This window comes from Chelonia mydas, chromosome 1 (assembly GCF_015237465.2).
Source record: "Chelonia mydas isolate rCheMyd1 chromosome 1, rCheMyd1.pri.v2, whole genome shotgun sequence".
NCBI classification, from domain to species: domain Eukaryota; kingdom Metazoa; phylum Chordata; order Testudines; family Cheloniidae; genus Chelonia; species Chelonia mydas.
In genome coordinates, this window is record NC_057849.1 from 80,500,078 (window position 1) to 80,518,002 (window position 17,925).

Below are 17,925 nucleotides of genomic sequence, written 5' to 3' on the forward strand. Positions count from 1 at the left end.
CTCCCGGGAAGGTGGGGAATTCACTGGCTACCTGTTCCTCCAGCTTGTGTATCTCCAGAGGGGGGGCAGGGCCCAACCACTGCTGGTGGCCCTGAGGGAGGGGCCACTGCTTTTCCCCTCTCCCCCATCACCACCCAGGAGGCTGTTGCTGCATTTGCGAAACACTGTTGGTGAAACCAAACAGGTTGTGTTTTTGCAACTGGGTTCTAACATAACCATATTGACAACCTGTCTTAAATATGCATATTTAATATTAAAGGATTAAATACAGTAACAACTAGTCTACCAGATTATGGGGCAAAATAATCAAATGACTCCTTGTTCTGGGCCTTTGAATGTATCTTTCTTGGTCTGTCTTCCTATCTGAGTCTTGGAATGACCTGAGCATGTTGTCAGCCCAATAATAATTTTTTTTATGAGATTCTTTATTACTAAAAACCATCTCGTACCTTTGACTAGTGAAAAGGGGTCATGTTACCACTAGACTCCAGCTTTGCCCAGATTCTAGTTTGAGTTTCTGCTGATATTCACTCTGCCTTTTCAGTTGAATATTTTAGCCTTTACTTTTGGTTCTAAATTGCTGTGTAGTATTGTGTGCTACAATAGCTGTCACATGCCCCACATCCAACACCCCTTGCCCCAGCAGTATTTACTGGTAAGAGTAAGAGCCTAAAGTGATGGGAGGTTTGCCTGAGAGAGAGGAGTGCAGGGCTAGTACCATAGGTTTTTAAAGCGCTTTGTGGGATGATGGGTGTTATGTATTATGTTCTTATTAAAAGCAATTTTCTTATGATTTACACTAGTTACAGCCAGCTAATCTGATTAGCTCTTTGCCAGTTTAGGCAGCTTTAGAGACTGTTCTCAAATAGGGGCTGGAGTCACGGGGCTCATTATTAGAGCTTAGGAGGCATATAGATTTACGCAATGTTTTCTTCCAAAAGTCACAAACAATCTCTGAAAGTTAGAAGGAATGTTGTGTTTGGTTAAAGAGACTTCAATTTAAAAACCTTTTCTAACATCAGTACTTATTTATCTAGGATCTCAGTTAAATCACACTGAAGGCCAAATTCTGTTGTCATCAGCATGTGTGTGGAAACACTGTAATTTATGTAAGTGGCTCATGGCTTTCACGTAAATTATGATGTGTCAGGGAAACACTGTATAAACTGAGTTTTTTAAAGTCTTTCCATAGTCTGGCTTCAGACTGATTGCTCGGCCCCTCTTTTATATCAGTTGTAAAATAAAGTCTCAGGAATCAGTTCTGATTTGTACCAGTGTAAATGAGAGCAGCATATGGCCCAGCTGGACGGGATTCACTAAAGTAATGGTTTTCAGGATCAAATCACAATTTTGTATTTTGCAGTTATAACACCACAGGCCAAATTCCACTCTCATTGACACCAGTGTAAATTTGTATTAACTCTACAGAAGCTTTGAAATCAATGGAGTTACACCACATCTTTCACTGGGCAGTCCTGTACCCTGCAAGTTAACTGTATTGTGCAAGTTAACAAACTTCATTATTTGTGCCTCAAATTTGTGGAGTTCAACAAGTTACCAACCTATCTGCTAGTGCAGCCAGGATTCCAGACAGTTGCTGGTACTTTAAGCACCAGGTGGTCTGTCCTGCTCAGAGGAGGTTTACATCATTACATGGCATAGCACTTAAAATGCTGTTGGCCGCCAGCACCTTGCCTACAGTAGGTTTCCGCTGTTATCACTAGTGGAGCTCAATCAACAATGTTGGGAAATGTTCGGTGAAAAAAATCCTAGGATAGACATAGCAAGAGTTGTTAAATGGACAATCCTCCCTGCTCCTCTTCCTGGCTATTTTTACAGGGGATAGAAAACTTGGGAAATAAAAAGAAAAATATGAAAGACATAATGTTGCCCCAAAGTCTTAGGTAGCCAATGAATAGGTAAAGAGAAGAAACGTTCTAAATGAACTGGGTGTGGGCATAAAAATAATACTTTGTCTCTGCATGTAACATCATATGATTATGTAGTACAGGGATCAGCAACCTGTGGCATGCGGCCCAGGCTGGTTTGTTTACCAGCCGCATCCACAGGTTCGGCTGATTGCAGCTCCCACTGGCCGTGGCTCGCTGCTCCAGGCCAATGGGGGCTGCGGGAAGTGGCAGCCAGCACATCCCGCATGCCAAAGGTTGCCAATCCCTGTCCTAGGGGAACAATCCCCCCTCAATATATCATTACAACGTTTATTTTTCTTTTCCCCCCGATATTTAAAATCAATGCAGCCAGCACACTTTTATACATTTTAATTTTAAGTTGTCTTGTTTAAAATGTTGCATTTACAACATGGATGAAGATGTACACACTTAAATCTTTGAAGGAAAGTAATTGAAAAACCTGAAATGCAATCTGTTTTTGTTTCAGAAATGAAGGTGACCATGTTTACTTTTGAATTCCAGATGCAGCATAAGATTGGATCTTCTTCTTCCTGGAAGCCTAGATAAGGGTCAGTCGTAAAGAACCATTGGGAATGTATCTGTGACTGAGAAAAGTATGAGCTGGCTCAAGGGATGTGATAGCCAACCATCTATTGTTTATTTTACTACCTACAAATCACTTTAGGAGAGCCTACCAAGTAATGGTGAAATCTAGCAGACATCCTATGTCTGAGCTACCATGATTCACTTATTCCTGCTTTTCTCAAGCGTTGTAGAAAGCTTATTCTAACATGAACAGAACTGTCATATAGATGAAAGCATAGATGTGAGTGTATAAAGCTGAAATGATTCTCCTGAAAAATTCCACCCCAGTGAAATCAGATAGTTAAGGACAAACAAAACCTGGAATGCAGCACAAATCCCAAGTAGCCAGACTATTTGCTAGGGATGTCTGTTGGGGATGAATGGGGAATATCCTCCTCTTCTCAAGACTCAGGGCTGCAATCCTACTCATGGCTGGTGCCTTTCCTCTCCATGAAGGAGAATTAATGATCGATCTGCATAATTAATGGGATTACTTACCCAAGTAAATTAGCAGGATTTAACCTTAAGTGAAAAGGATTGCACAGGATACCTTAATGCAGAGGTGAGCAAACTACGGCCCGCAGGCCATATCCAACCTGCGGGACCCTACGGCCCGGCCCTTGAGCTCCTGGCTGTCTCCCCCCCCCACAGCCTCAGCTCACTGTGCCGCTGGCGCAATGCTCTGGGTGGGGGGGCTGCAAGCTCCTGGGGCAGCGCAGCTGCAGAGCCCGGCCTGACCCGGTGCTCTGTAGCGCCGCCAGCCATCCGTGCTCCAGGCAGTGTGGTAAGGGGGCGGGTTGGATAGAGGGCAGGGGAGTTCGAGGGGGTGATCAGGGGCTGGGCGTGTGGATAGGGGTCAGGGCGGGAAACAGGGGTTTGAATGGGAGCAGGGGTCCCAGGAGGGCAGTCAGGAATGAGAGGAGGGGGTGGATGGGACAGTGGGGGGCAGTCAGAGGCGGGGGGGGGTCCGGGGGCAGTCAGGGGACAGGGAGCAGGGGGTGTTGGATGGGATAGGAGTCCTGGGGGGGCTGTCAAGGGGCGAGCAGCAGGGGGGTTGGATAGGGGTTGGGGCCGGGCCACACCTGGCTGTTTGGGGAGGCACAGCTTCCCCTAACCAGCCCTCCATACAATTTTGGAAACCCGATGTGGCCCTCAGGCCAAAAAGTTTGCCCGCCCCTGCCCCAATGGCTATTACCCACTATGCACTTTAACAGTTTACAATGCTACCTAGATGGGTGTTTGCAGTGTTGTTGTAGCTGTATAGGTCCCAGGATATGAGAGAAACAGGATGGGTGAGGTAATCTTTTATTGGACCAATTTCTGTTGGAGGAAGAGACACGCTCTCCAGCTTCACAGAGCTCTTCTTCAGGTCTGGAAAAGGTAACCAGAGTGTCAGAGCAAAATAACAATCTGTCCCACCTTGTATTTAGCTGTGATACTCTGGTTACCTTTTCCAAACCCAAAGAACAGCTCTGTGTGAAGCCTGAAAGCTTGTCTCATCTACCAACAGAAGTTGGTCCAATAACCTCACCCGCCATGTTTTTACTCACATAGATTATTATAATCCATCCATTGGTTCACAAAACCCCAGAAAGGGTCACAAACCTTCATGATGTCCCTGTGTGCTCAATTTTTTTTGTTAGGTCTCTAAAATATGTAAAAATTGCACGTGGGCAGTCAGTTTCCTATTAATCAGACATCTGAGGAGGCTCCTCTGCAATGTATATCTCAGCACATATATTGCACTCAAAAATGCACTCCTGATATGTTAGTCTCAGTCAGGAGTATGTAGATAACCTGTGTGTAATGCTGCAACCACGTCAGTTGTTGTCTTGGAGCTTATTAGCAATATACATGTATTCTGTATCTATCGTAATGCACTCTGTGGAAGGTGGCAGTATTCAGGGGAGGGGGGTGATAGTCTGTCACCTCTTTAGGAGCCATTCCCATGCAGTGCTGAGCACCTCCTGAGCTCCATTTCAGTGGGAGTTGAGGTTGCTCAGCACCTCTTAGGAGGACCCCAAATCTCTGCTGAATCAGGACCATCGACCCATCCCACTTTTTTGACGCTGTGTATGTGGAGGTCTAAGATCTGCACTGAGCCCTACCTTTTGTTCTTTGTCAAACTCGGCACATTTATTTAGTTCCTTGTTGAGTGTTACTTGAACTAAAAAGCCAACATCTCTTAAGATACTGCTAAAAGATCAGACTCTGAACGTTTGTACTTCTGCATAGACATTCTGGAGTTATTGTCACTGCAGATCCTCTAAAGAGCTCATCAGGGGCATGCAGTGACCAGTACTTAGTTCTTTCAAAATTATGTTCTGTTTATTGGTGTTGGACAGGTTTATAACACAACGTGGTCTCCACCAATTTAAAAAAAAAAGTGGTCATAGAGTAACACCTACATCTCCCCTTATATGGTAAAGGCTCCAACTCCATGTGTGAATTGTACACACATCTATATTTAGTACCAAAGGAAGACATACTATCAGCCAAAAAGAAACCGGAATTCTGTCTCCAGATGCTCTTTTTATAGAAAATGGCCTCTGGAGAGAGGCTCAAAATCATGACTTTGTTTTTGACAGTACTAAGATGATTCTGGCTTCAAAATATTGAATTACATTATTTTTCTAAAATTAGCTTGTGTTGCAAATACGTAACACTTCTACCAGAATATATTTTGTACAGACTAAATATTGTTTACTACTTGGTGGTTATGACATGATAGGATTTTGTCATATTTAAAAAAAAAAGTGTTACTTTGTTCCCTCATCTATTATGATTGTCATTTATTTAGTAGGCACATGATACATGTTTTCCTTGTAATGTTAGAAGTGTGGGTCTATTCTGAAATGTGGTTTTTAAGACTACATCAGGGGCAGAGGGATGTATATTGTGTCTCACTGTTTCCACTGCAAGTGTTCTCAGTAGGCAAGTGAAAAGATGTTTTCTCTAATTGCTAGCCCTGCAATCAACATACAGTCTGAGGAGCAGCTCCTTACTCTACTAGATCCCCTTTAAAGGCAGCTGGGAATTCCCCTCTGTGTGTGGGGACTGCAGGGTGGTTTAAGACCAGTGTAGTTTGCTCACACCCTCACTTGCCCTCAGCATGCCTCCCCGGGTTTAGAGCTAAGTCCAGCAGTAGGGGGCTATTATAGGCTAGCATAAGCTAGAGCAGCCCTGAGGATGCTCTAACTTTTATCAGGGGCCAGAACTGGCCCCCAGCTGCAAACAGGATCAGGGGAGCACAAAGATAGGTCAAAGCCATCTTGGCTGATACTTTCTCTGCCACGTGTGCCCAATATTGCTTTGGCATGCCTGAGGATCTGATCCTACTGCCAAGCTGGGCACTTTCGCTGATGTGCATCAGTAAAAAAGGTTCTGCAGGCAAAAGTAGGCTTTAGTTACATCTGCGCAACACCATTACCTTCAAAGCAATTTGTACAAATGTGAGCCACTGGTTCTCTCACTGGCCCAGGAAGGTTCAGTAAAGAATTGCACAAGTTCTTCTCAGGCCCTAGGCTCAGGACACATGATGTTGTTTAAACATCTACCTTTTCCCTTCAGTGCTTTCAGCCCTCCTTCCTTCCATCTCTCTGAAGGATGATCTCTCTTCTGGCCATCTATCTGGGAGTCGCGTGTGAACTGCATTCTCTCCATTTTAACCATAGGACTATATAAAATGATTTGGTGCTCTGGCTAAATCTCCATTGGGGTAATCAAAATCCAAAGGAAGGTACCAATCTTCAGTCCTGGACTCATGCCATATTTAGGCTTTAATAGTCCTCAGTGACATGCTCTGCATCAGGAATGTCTAATTGTGAGAGTGCAGAGGGAGGGAGGGAGCTGCCTGTAGGAGACTTGAAGCCTGGAGCAGGCTTGCTAAAGAGCCAAGCAACTGGCTCCCTATAAGAGAGCTGAAGCAGTTCTTGGAGGGAGCTGACTCTGGGAAGTCTGCAAAGGAGCCAGCTTTGAGCAGGTCAGCTGCAAGCGGACCCCCAGAATTGGGCGCCTCCTAAGAACTGATAAAAAGAGCCTGTGAAGGAACCCTTTTGCTCCTCCAGGCTCTGAAGTAAGAGCCAGGCCCTGGGACACACTTCTGGGACTTTGTTTTACTATTCAGTTCATTTTGTTTGAATCAACCCTGTGATGAGTTCCCCCCAAGGTGCCACCTGGAATTGGGGTACCACTCTGCTCCCTAACCCACCAGATTAAGCTCCCTCTCATACTGTACTGCTGTGACAAGCTGCAAAGCCTTCCAGCCTGCACTTTAACCAGCATTCATACAGGTAGGGACAAACCAAGCTGCAGTTATTTTCAAGGTTTCTAACCACCAGGCTCCGAGCCTGGGACCCCCAGAGCAGTACCGTCCTGCCCTGGTCAAATCTGGCTGGTATATGGGTTTAATACCCAGTTCGCCTCTCCCTCGCTGTGAAGAGAACAATGAACACTTGTGGTAACCAAGCAGAGATTTTCCCGAAGCACTCCAGTCAAAGCTCACTGGTTTAGATTAAAATAAAAACAAGTTTATTAACTACAAAAGATAGATTTTAAGTGATATTAAGGGATAACAAAAGATCAAAGCAGATTACCTAGCAAATAAATAAAAAATACAAACTAAGCTTATTATACTAGATCGACTGGATATGAATTAGCAGATTCTCACCTTAAGAGATGATACAAGCAGGCTGCAGATTCTTAAGGTGTCTCACACAGGCTAGAAATCCCTTTAGCCTGGGTCCAGCACTTCCCTCGGTTCAGTCTTGGTTCCTCAGATGTTTCCAGGAGTCTTCTTGTGTGGCGAATGAAGAGCACCAGATGATGTCATTCCCTCCTTTATATAGCTTTTGCATATGGCGGGAATCCTTTGTTCCAAAGCTCGGTACCCAGACCAGTTTGTGGAAAAATACTGACATCTCAAAATGGAGTCTAGTATCATGTGGCCTAGTCACATGTCCTTGTAGAGTCATAGCAGCCATCACTCACAGGCTGTCTGTAACGTTCTCAGGAAGGCTCACCAGGTGGGAGATAAGCTTCTCCTAAGGCCTATTGTTCTTTCTAATGACCCACTGTCCTGAATAGGCCCTTCCCCACCAGCTATCTAGACTGAAAGCATCTTGTCTAGTGGGCATTACCCAGGTGTAACTACATTTGAAATACAGATACATAGTCAATATTCGTAACTTCAGATACAAAAATTATAGATGCATACAAATAGGACAGTCATATTCAGCAAATCATAACTTTTCCAATGAAACCTCACATGACTTATCTTGCATAAAATGGATCAAAATTATGCTATAACTATCTCGTATTAATATCACTATGAAGAATATGGGGTGTAGTGTTAAAAAAAAAAAACCCTCCCCCGTAAGGGTGGTATGGAGTCTGTGTGAAAAAGGTCCGGAAGAGGGAGAATAAAGAGCAGGGCAGTGCAGAAGCATTTCAGGCACGAGGCATGGGGATGGCCAATTCATTTACACTACAGTCATCAAGACTGGGTTTTCACCAGAATGAAATTAGTGCAGTGCTATCTCTTTTGCCTGCAGCCTTTGAGGTATAGGATATCCCTTATAAGGTCCGTTTCATTGCCTGGATTCCCCCAACACTAAGACTCACAGCCCCATCCTTGCAATTTCCATTGTAGCCTGTAACAAACCCCACTTCTGTTCCTCTTCTACCCATGCAACTTCCTGAATAATTATTCTGAGCAAGTCCCCATCCTTGGGCAGACCCATTTTTCTTTCTGGACATCTCTGTCTTAAATGTGTCCTGGATGGGCTTTGCCTTGTAGCCTCCCCACTCCTGCTTACAGATGGGGCCCTTGCTTCTTCCCTTCACAGCTCTTCTGTGCATCATCCTGGGCTTCTCTATTATGCACACAATGGTTCTTCTGTTTGGTTGGTCAGTCTGCCGATCACCACAGGCCCTGTCTTCTGAAGTACCTCAGTGCTCAGTTGTTTTTCTTAAGATAGCTGCCTCATCCTCAAGGCTCTCCAACTTCACATTCTTCTCTGTAAAGAGCTCAAGAGGATTTCAGAAAGGCACCTAATCAGCTCATCTGCCTGCAACTTCAGAGTAAACGCTTTCTCTTTACTCTGAAGCAGGACAGTTCTTACTCTGTCTGTATGGCTTGTGCCAAAACCTAATCCCTTGAGGAGTGTGTTTCTTCCAGCTCCTGGAAGCACTGTGTCAACTGACTCTGTAAATTGTTAAGTTATGAGGGATTTCAGCCCAGTTTCTGTAGGCTTTGGCAACCTTCTTTTCTAGATCAACCAAGTGAAGAACTGGAGAGGTTAGTTGGGTGGCTGTAGGGGCTACTGTCATCACTCTTACATCTACCACGCATACAACATCTGTGTTTGTTTTGTCTGATAACCACTCCATTGGTGGCCTTCCAGTTCTTTGAACATCTACACAGTGACCCAGTTGGTCTCTAGGTACTTCTGACCCCAATCTCAGAATTGCTCTTGTCTTGATTTCACAACCTTAGTGCACAGCTCCACAGATGCTTCTGTGCTCTGTTCGCATACCTTTTCTCAGTTCTGGGCCAGAATTCTTGGCACTGGGGCCTTCAGATGCCTCTAGTTGCCATCTATTAGTTTTCACTGCCAGGTTGTGTGACCTTGCTGTCTCTCCAATGAATCTCTGGAGCCTGCTGGCCTCAGCCTCCAATTTCCCTTTTATCTCTGCTACCTGCTGCTCCAAATACACTTGATTTATCCAACTCAGAAATATGCTCCCAAACCAGGCTTCTGGGTCTGACAGGGATCTGTAACCAGGCTATACAAGTCCCTCGCATTCATGGGTTCCTAGGATGACAGCAGATTTGAGATTTTTACTCTAGCCAAATGGGAGTTCAAACTTTGCTGCTATCCTCCCACTTTTAATTCTAGACCACAGGGACTGCTTCCTGATTTGCTTATTGCTGGGACCCTGGACTTCCCCTTGTTCATTTTTCCCCAGAGTCCAGGCTCTTCCTAGGTAGTGATTTTTAATGTGTTCTGTTTTCCCACCACCCCCCCAAAAACCCCAACTCCGTACTTGCCCTTCCTTGCCCCTGTCTTTCCCTTTGCTTTATGCCAGGCCTCTTTTGAGTTCCCTGTCAAATGTGGGGGTCTCCCTAGAGCTTTGCTTGGGTTCAGTCACTGTACACAGGATAGGCTGTACTTCTGTAGCCAAGGGTGCTGTCCTGTGTCTTTAATTTCAGAGACGGAACTTCCAGCTTCCGAAAGACCCTGAAAATCAAACAGAATCCTAAACCCTGGGTCCAGTCCAGTTGAGTTCCTTGTGCCACAAACTCTCTGTTCAGGGAATTAATTTCCCCAGGACTTTCCACATAAAGGTACCTAGAGTTTCCCATGTTCTTAAAGGAGCAGGTCATCTTACAGGACCCAGAAACTCTGCAAGTAGAAAAGACCTTTAGTTTAGGGTTCCCCTGTCTTACATCACTTCTGTCACTCCCAGTCTGTGTCCACTGCTGGGCATCCAGCTTCCATTCCCCAATTTGCCAATCTTCCTGCAGTCTCAAAAAACTGGGTGGGGTGTGCCTCAATTTACCAGCAGCCCCAGTTTCTGCCGCACTCTTTGTAACAGAGAAAGCTGTGAAGTCACATTTCTATGTCTGCAGTGTAGTTTAAATAATAGTGTTCCCAGAGCCAAGAATATGAACTCAGCCAATATGAATAGCCAATATGAACTCAGGCTGACACCAGATGTTGTTGATTGGAGCTTAGTAATCAGTTCTGGAGAAACAAGGTGTGTGAGGTAATATCTTTTACTGGACAAACTTCTGGTGGTGATAGAGACTAGCTTTCGAGCTCCACAGAGCTCTTGTTCAGACGTGTCTCTCTTACCAACAGAAGCTGCTCCAATACAATATATTACCTCACCCACCTTTTCTCTCTAATATACTGAGACTGACATGGCTACAACTACACTGCATACAATTCTGGGAAAGATGAACAGGAATGGGAAGGAATAGAATCCAATTCACTTTCTGTCAGCTAAATTGGCTCTGCCATGCTCACATAAGTAAAAAGCAGTACAACCTTATTTTTGTCCCTGCGTCCAGCAGGTATGATTCAGAATACACACAGGGAGCAGATCTACTGGAGAGTATGTGCCAGTGTTACACAGTCACTTTGCAGAGTAAAATCACATTAATAAAGTTGTGTTCATTTTGGGTAAGCAACCAAAGCTTAGGAAACTTTTCTGAAACATCTTAAACCCGTTGGAAACGTAGAAGCTCATGAAAATTAGCTGCTGTCTTGTTAAATTTCCAGTACTCTGCTTTTGGCCAGGATAGAAATGCCACAATAGTAGCCTTTGATCATTTCTTTTTGGAAACAGTACAGAAAAATAATAATAATAATAATTAATAAAAAAATTTAAAATCGAAAGATTCCATGTGGATTTGGTTCAAATAGAGGTGAAGAGTCAGAGAGGATCTCATTTTATCTGAGACACTTTCCCCATTCATACAGATTAATCTGTATGAACTGACTGGTCACTAATATGTTAAAAATAAAGTGAAAGAATGATAACCCATTAACCCATGTTCTCTTCCTATGAATTAGTTTGTTTGACTTCTGTAATGACGTGAGCATGTATTGCTGCTTCCTCTTTCTTGGCTACAGAATGGAAACAAAATGCTTTTTTTCAATGGGGATTTCCTGGATAAACATTTTAAATAAATTAATAAAATGAAGGAGTTTGCAAGTTATATCCTTTCTGACACAATCCCTGGTGTCTTCAGATTGATGCGACCCTTCCTGTGAATATCTTGAATGCAGTCTGGGATGTGCATATCTTTCATACTTGCATTATGCCAAAGGGCATAAAAGCCATGAGAATTAGGCCAAAGAAGATAAGAGATGACCCCGTAATATTTAAGAGTGTAGTTCTAAGTTTCTCTGCTGTGATTGTGTAATAACAGCTAATTTGCCCAAATATCTCCAGGTTGATGTATGCCTAAGGACATGGGGCCCAATTCTTATCTCATTTACACCAGTTTTATGGTGTCAGAAATTTGTAGGGCCAGAGTCATCAGTGCATTCCAAGTGGTGCAGAGCAGTGAAGATGGGTTTATGGCTGCTCAGTGTCACCGGAATACACCGATGAATCTGGCCCCATTAACTTCAGTGAGGTTATTCCTAAATTTTTGCCAGTGTAATTGGGCCTAATTCTGATCTCAGCATTTTATTCCAGTGCTTGCTTTTACTCTTAAGAAAAAGAGTCTAGTTCTTTAATGCCATTCCTTACCCGGTGGCTATTCCAAGAACTATGATGCTTTCATCTCGTCTCGGATTTTGGACTTGCAAATGCAATTATCCAAACGTAAAACCAACGCACACATTTTTTGCCTTTAGAACAGATGGGAACAGTGCAGCTAGGAAACCAGATTCCCCCTCTAACTTTTTCAGTAGGAGCATAAATGTCTGGTTTCCATCACGTACCTATTGTTGAGTACAGTTATGTTTTCTTAAGAAGATTTCATGTAGGTGGGGTTAAGCATAATTTTTATGTTCTACTCCCCTCCTCCCCCATGACAGGTGGTGATTTTCAGTAGCATGGAAGGAAACTAAGCACCATGCACACCTACATCTCTAAATAATACTACTGTGCAGATGCAAGATGTTGTAAGCAGAACAAAATTATGTTTGCAAGATTGCTGTGTGTTCTTTATTCAGTGCAAAACTGGTGAAATTCACCTCTCTTCAGAGGATCAACACAACTTCTATGTACCTCTTGAGTTCCACTTAAGCCTTGAGAATAGGGTTTCAGTAGTGCATAGGCTTTGTGCTCACCCTCTGCACAGGATTGAATTTCCCTAAATTAGAGTAGCTTACCACTGTGGGAGTCAATTCAACCTGTTCTGCAGCTCTCATCAACTTCATTAGAAGTTGCATCTGCTTATGCCACGTCATGAACTTCTACAGTCCCAGTGGGTTCAAGGTGTCTCAGGAAAGTACCCTGATCTTTGGTTGGTTCTCCAAAATGAACACCACTTGCTGTATCTCTGTCCATGTGCCAGACACATTTACAGTGTGGTTTTACTCTGAAGAGTGACTGTGTAACAATGGCACATATTCACCAGCAGATCTGCTTCCTGTGTGTATTTTGAGTCATAGCTGCTTGACTCAGTGATAAAAACAAGTTTGTACTGTTTTTTACCCCTTATGTAGAGGAAACTCATGGGAGAGGGCCAGATGGACAAGAACCTTGAGGAATTTCCTGTACGTTGCCTTCTCAAGTAGGAGAGATTCAGGGACTGTGGAGTGGGGAAGAAACTCTCTAGATCTTGGGGACCTTCTCAGATTCACAAGGGTTCCAAATGGGTGGTTGTCTCGCTGCTGCTCCAATGGCCCTTCTCCCTCTGGCAGCCTGAGTCTATAGGAGCTCCTATAGTACCCATGCTGCCAATGATTGGGTTTCCATGTACCTAGTGGGACCCAGCACACATTAGTATAGCTCTGAGTAGGGGAGGTGTCCATTCTCAGGCTCCAGTCCCTCGTTTCTGGCTCTGCTGCCAGAACTCTGCGGAGCTCCTTGGTCGTGGAACACCTGCTGGAGGACATCTGTGCGGTGCTGGGGAGGGGCTGCCGTGGCAGCCCCTGCACACATGAAGGGGACTCTCTGTGACTGAATTTACCCTTAAAAGTGTTTGGGACAGTGCATGCATAAGTTTAAAGAGGGAGCAGCTTTTTTTTACACTTGCTAGCTACTTTTCCTGATACTCCCCACCTTCTTCTGTCCCCTGGGTGTGTAAGTTGCACTAATCTTGCATACCCATGGGATGCCAGATACATCCAAGTTACACTATTTTATCACTTTCATCCACCTACATCTGTCATCTAATCAACACTCAGTGTGTATCTTGCACCACTATTCAAGCCACCAGTGAATTCAGATCACTGACTCCAGACCATGGCTGCTTGTCTGCCTTCAACATCCAAATTCTGGTTCCATCTCCTGAATCAGATGTAGAATATAACAGATATTTTTATTCAAATGGGTTAATATTCCCAGTTCATGACCAAGAGGAAACACTTCTCTGATCTCCATTTTGTGTATGTGTGTGGTAACAACCGACTCTTTCTTGGCTTCGATTTCAGGTTATTTAGGGCCCAATTCTGCTCCCCCGGAAGTCAATGGGAACATCACATTGACTTCCTGACGAATGGAATAGGGTCCTTAATCATGAAATGGCTTTGCCAAGTTCCATTCTCTTACAGTTAAAAACAGTGACGCTAAAAGAAGTAAATCAGTGTAGGACACATAACTTCTGGAGAAAAGCCAGATATAATAAATAACTCATAAGTAAAGGATTCTCTAGATTAAGGAAACAAACTTTGATGTTTTGCCAGACATTAATACTTAAAAAAAATTGTAATGTTATCTTTTGCTAGACTGTGGTTGTTTAAGTAATGCTGAAGACATCAGTTGCATTTTGAACACCCACAAAAAAATAACCCCCCGCCCCCAAAGATTGAGAAATGTAAAAATATTGAAACTAAGTCGAACATCTGATATTTTTGTTTGTTTGCAAAGCAGTTACAAATTTAAAAATGCACTTTGACCCAAAGGAAGCTTGATTGACTTGAATGGGACTTTGGGGAAGTTTTTCCCTTCTTTTGTTTTCATATGTGTAGCACTTGCCCTTGTGTTTTAATAGCCGTGTTTCTTTATAATACGTCAAAAATCCAAAATATAATTCTAGCTATTTGGTACAATTATGGGACAATATATAATTAGAGATGGGCCTAAGACACAAATTTGGATCCAGATTTGGACTTTTCCAAAGGCTGGAAACATTTGGGCCCAATGTTTGCTGGATAGGCTTGTGTCGAGTAACAAATGTATGATGTATTTACAATTATACACATGGGGGAAAGTTCCACCCACAGTTTCACCTGTGCTACCCTACCACCATCACTAAATCCAGACAAGTTCTGGCTCTGGCACTGAAGGGAAGTGGAATGAATTTGATGACCTTTATTAAACTGCCTTCACTGGGAATGCACAAATGGCATTGAGGGCAGGATTTGACCTAAGAACTTTTAAATTCATGTGAGTAAGGCTAGATTGAACCTATAGGCTCAGCCCTGAGTATGGGGCAGTGCGTAGGCATGCTATCCTGGGTGGATCAACAGGAGGCAGTGTCATTCAGAGCTACCCTGCTACACCTAGTGTCGCCTGTTCCCTTGTTGCACTGGAAGAGTGTATTTTGCAACCAGTATGTTTTCAGTATGTAGCTTGGTCTTCCGCTGCATGGCCAACTAGTTCTGCTGGTCAGCTTGTCGGGAGTGGGATGGAGCCATTGTGTAGCCTACTTTTGACCACTCCCCACCCAAGTGCTCCCTAGAAGGAGCATTTGGAGCACTGCATTCCACACATAGAGCTAAACTGTGGGTCTAACATGGTGTGAGGCAGGGAGGGGAATCCTTACTACTTCCTATTCCCTTGCACAGCTGCCTTAGAGTGGCTAGTCACAGTTTGGCCCATAGTTAACGATATAAGACATGACAATTTACATCAGTTTTGGGGGCAATTGGCCAAATTCTGCTCTCAGATGCACTGGTGAAATCCCTTTGAAAGCACTGGGGTTACACCGGTGTAAAAAAGTGAAAAATTTGGGCCAATCAGGCTGCTGAGAGAAATCTAGCTCATTCTGAATGAGGTGAAGTTTATTATTTTATGCAGGACAGATTCATAGAGGAAAGGTGCTGAGCTCCCTTCAGCCACAAAATCCATCTTCATTTGCATTGATCTCCCTCTTGAGAGCAGCTGTTCAGTAACTTCTTTCTTTCTTTTTCCTTTTTTAAGGCAGGTATTTAATAGTCTGTATAGGTTTGTTCACTGTTGTGACTCTGGTATGCCAGGGAGAGTAATCCCAGCACAGGGAGCAGACTTTACTCCCTGAGGAATTATCTATAGTCTCTGCTGGCCCTGTGATCAAAGAATGCAAGTTTTGACTCAAACTTGCTGACATAGTGAATTGGAAATATAAACAGTGCCATTGCCGGTGTTGAATGAAGTTTCAGATCTGGTTCATGAACTTCTCATTGATTTTCATTTCAGTGTCAGTGTTGGAACTTGTTTCAGTTTCATTTGTATTTGCTTTTTCTCTTATCCAGGCTAATTGTAATACTGGCCAAAATTCAACCCTTGTGTACGTATATGCAATTCCCATTGGCTTCAACTTACGCCTGTGGTTGAGTTGTTCTCTCGGCCACAAATTAGATGTGGTGGGCCAAATCCTTACTTCGCTTAACCCCATTGGCTTCACTGCAGTTACCCAGGAATGGCTATGTCAAGTAATGGCGATGTCTACACTTGCACAGGTTTTTCGCTGTAAGTTTCACCGGTAATCGGGAACTGGTGAAAGTAGAGCGCTGGTTTGTGTACTCACTTAACTCCTCAGGCATCAGAGACTCTTTACATTAGCAGCACTTCCATTGCGGATGACAGCAGTGCTCTAGGGCAGCTATTCCACAGTGCAGCTCTCTCCAGTTTTACAATGGGTCTTGTGGGAAGTGGAGGAGGCGTGATCGCGGGGCATCCTGGGTCCCTGCACAGCCTCCTCTCCCCAAACACTGATCAGCTCCAGTAGCTCAGCATTGCTCCAAGCAGGGGATCGTTTACTCCATGGAGCAGGCATTGTCACCTGGTCAGATAAGTGAGCACTTGTCAAGAAAACAGGAAGGGGAGTTTCAAAGTTCCCGGGGCTTTACAGGGGGAGGGGTGGATGTCTGTTTACCCGGCAACAGAGCAGCAAAGCTGCCGGATAGAGTGATCACCTAGGCACTGTGGGATATCCTCCGGAGGCTAAAAGCTGGGTAAACAGGAAGAACGTGTCTTCACTTGCGCATCAACGCAAAAGCATCACTGGTAAGAGCTGTATGTCTCTCATGGAGGTGGTTTTCTTTTTGTTTCACTGGAAAAAGTCATTGGCGATTGTAGACGCTCCCATGGTTTTTGCGCAAAAAGGGGACTTTTTTCCACTTTAAATGGCAAGGATAGACATGCCCTAAATTATATAGGGGCTAGGTGGTCCTGAATTATTTAGCTGCAACCAGCTTCCTACCTTCTCACCCACAAGAGAGATCGGCAAATCAAGGCCATTGTTTCTTAAATAAGTGTTCTGATTTTTCAGAGTTAGTGTTCTCAATTCCCTTTGATTGTAGAAGGAGCTGTGAGGGCTCAACACCTGTAAAACTCAGCTCGCTTTTATTCTGGTGCCTAAATATGGGTTAGGCGGTTGTGGTAGAATTTTTCTGGATAAATGTTTGGGGGCTAGCTAGTGAAATGGGTACATCTGATAAGTTCTGGAAAGCTAAGCTGTGACCTGGATTAGGTCCCAAATGAAATTCATTGTTGGTACCGATTTAGAGTGTACTGGACATTTGTCAAGATAACAAATCCACATTACAGTTTGGATGAATTTAGCTTAAGGGGCATTCTTGGTTTAGAAGTGCAGTGCGAAATAATAAGGGTGTTTGTAGGACAGGATTGAGATGCGTAAACACAAGTGAGAACTAATTGCTCTTCTACTGATGAACAAATTTCCAGGATTTGATTTGGGGTAGCATCTGTACCTCTCTTGGGCTACAATTTAAATTACAAATCTGGTATATGAACATATTCTGTGGTGAAATTTCCATTTCCTGGATCTGGTTGGGCAAGAAAATATGGGGTCCCAGCTAAGTTTACAGGGTCCAGAAAAAAGATGGTGCAGCAGGGCCATTATTTTGTTGCTTTCCTCTGGACTCTCCAATTTAGGATAGATGTGGACAAATTGGAGACAGTATGGACAACAACACAAGTGATAAAAGGTTTTAAAAGCCTGACCTGTGAGGAAAGATTTTTTTAAAAAAAAACCCTGGATATGTTTAGTCTTGAGGAAAAAAAGACTGAGGGGGGACCTGATAACAGTTTTCAAATATGTTAAGGGCTGTTATAAAGAGGATGGTGATCAATTGTTCTCCAAGTCCATTGAAAATGGGCCAAGAAGTAATCAGCTTAATCTGCAGGTTGGATATTAGAAAAATCTTTCTATCTATTAGGGTAGTTGAGTTCTGGAATAGGCTTCCATAGGATGGAGTCCTTTGTTTGCCTTGTGCTTGTTGCTACGCCTACCCAGTATTTATTTCCCTTCTACAGTCGGACATTCCTCCTCCACCAGATGTGCACTCCATATGCCCACTGGCTCCTACACATGCGCCCAGAGAGTAAACCATGTGGGGTTACTGTTGGCAGAATGACCCGGGCAGGCACCCATATGTGCTTTCCACTTCCTCTTGACTATGAGCCAGAAGAGGTTGAGGGCTATTGTGGTCTGGAGGGGCCTGAGGAGTGACGGTAGAGAAGCCTGTCCTCTTTTTAGGCATACGGTGAGGGGCACAGGATAGGGAGCCCCAGGGCC

General features: G+C 43.9%; 1 long non-coding RNA gene across 2 annotated transcripts in view; it reads left to right on the forward strand.

The window, feature by feature from the left end:
* The window catches only part of LOC122463603, a 46,837-nt gene that overhangs the window by 1,134 nt on the left and 27,778 nt on the right, over positions 1-17,925 (forward strand). Inside the window, exons 2-3 of one of the 2 annotated variants that reach the window (XR_006287115.1) lie at positions 1,038-1,109; positions 2,398-2,479. This is a non-coding gene — a long non-coding RNA (uncharacterized LOC122463603). The remainder of the gene's footprint in view (positions 1-1,037; positions 1,110-2,397; positions 2,480-17,925) is intronic. The other variant, XR_006287114.1, reaches the window with a different exon arrangement.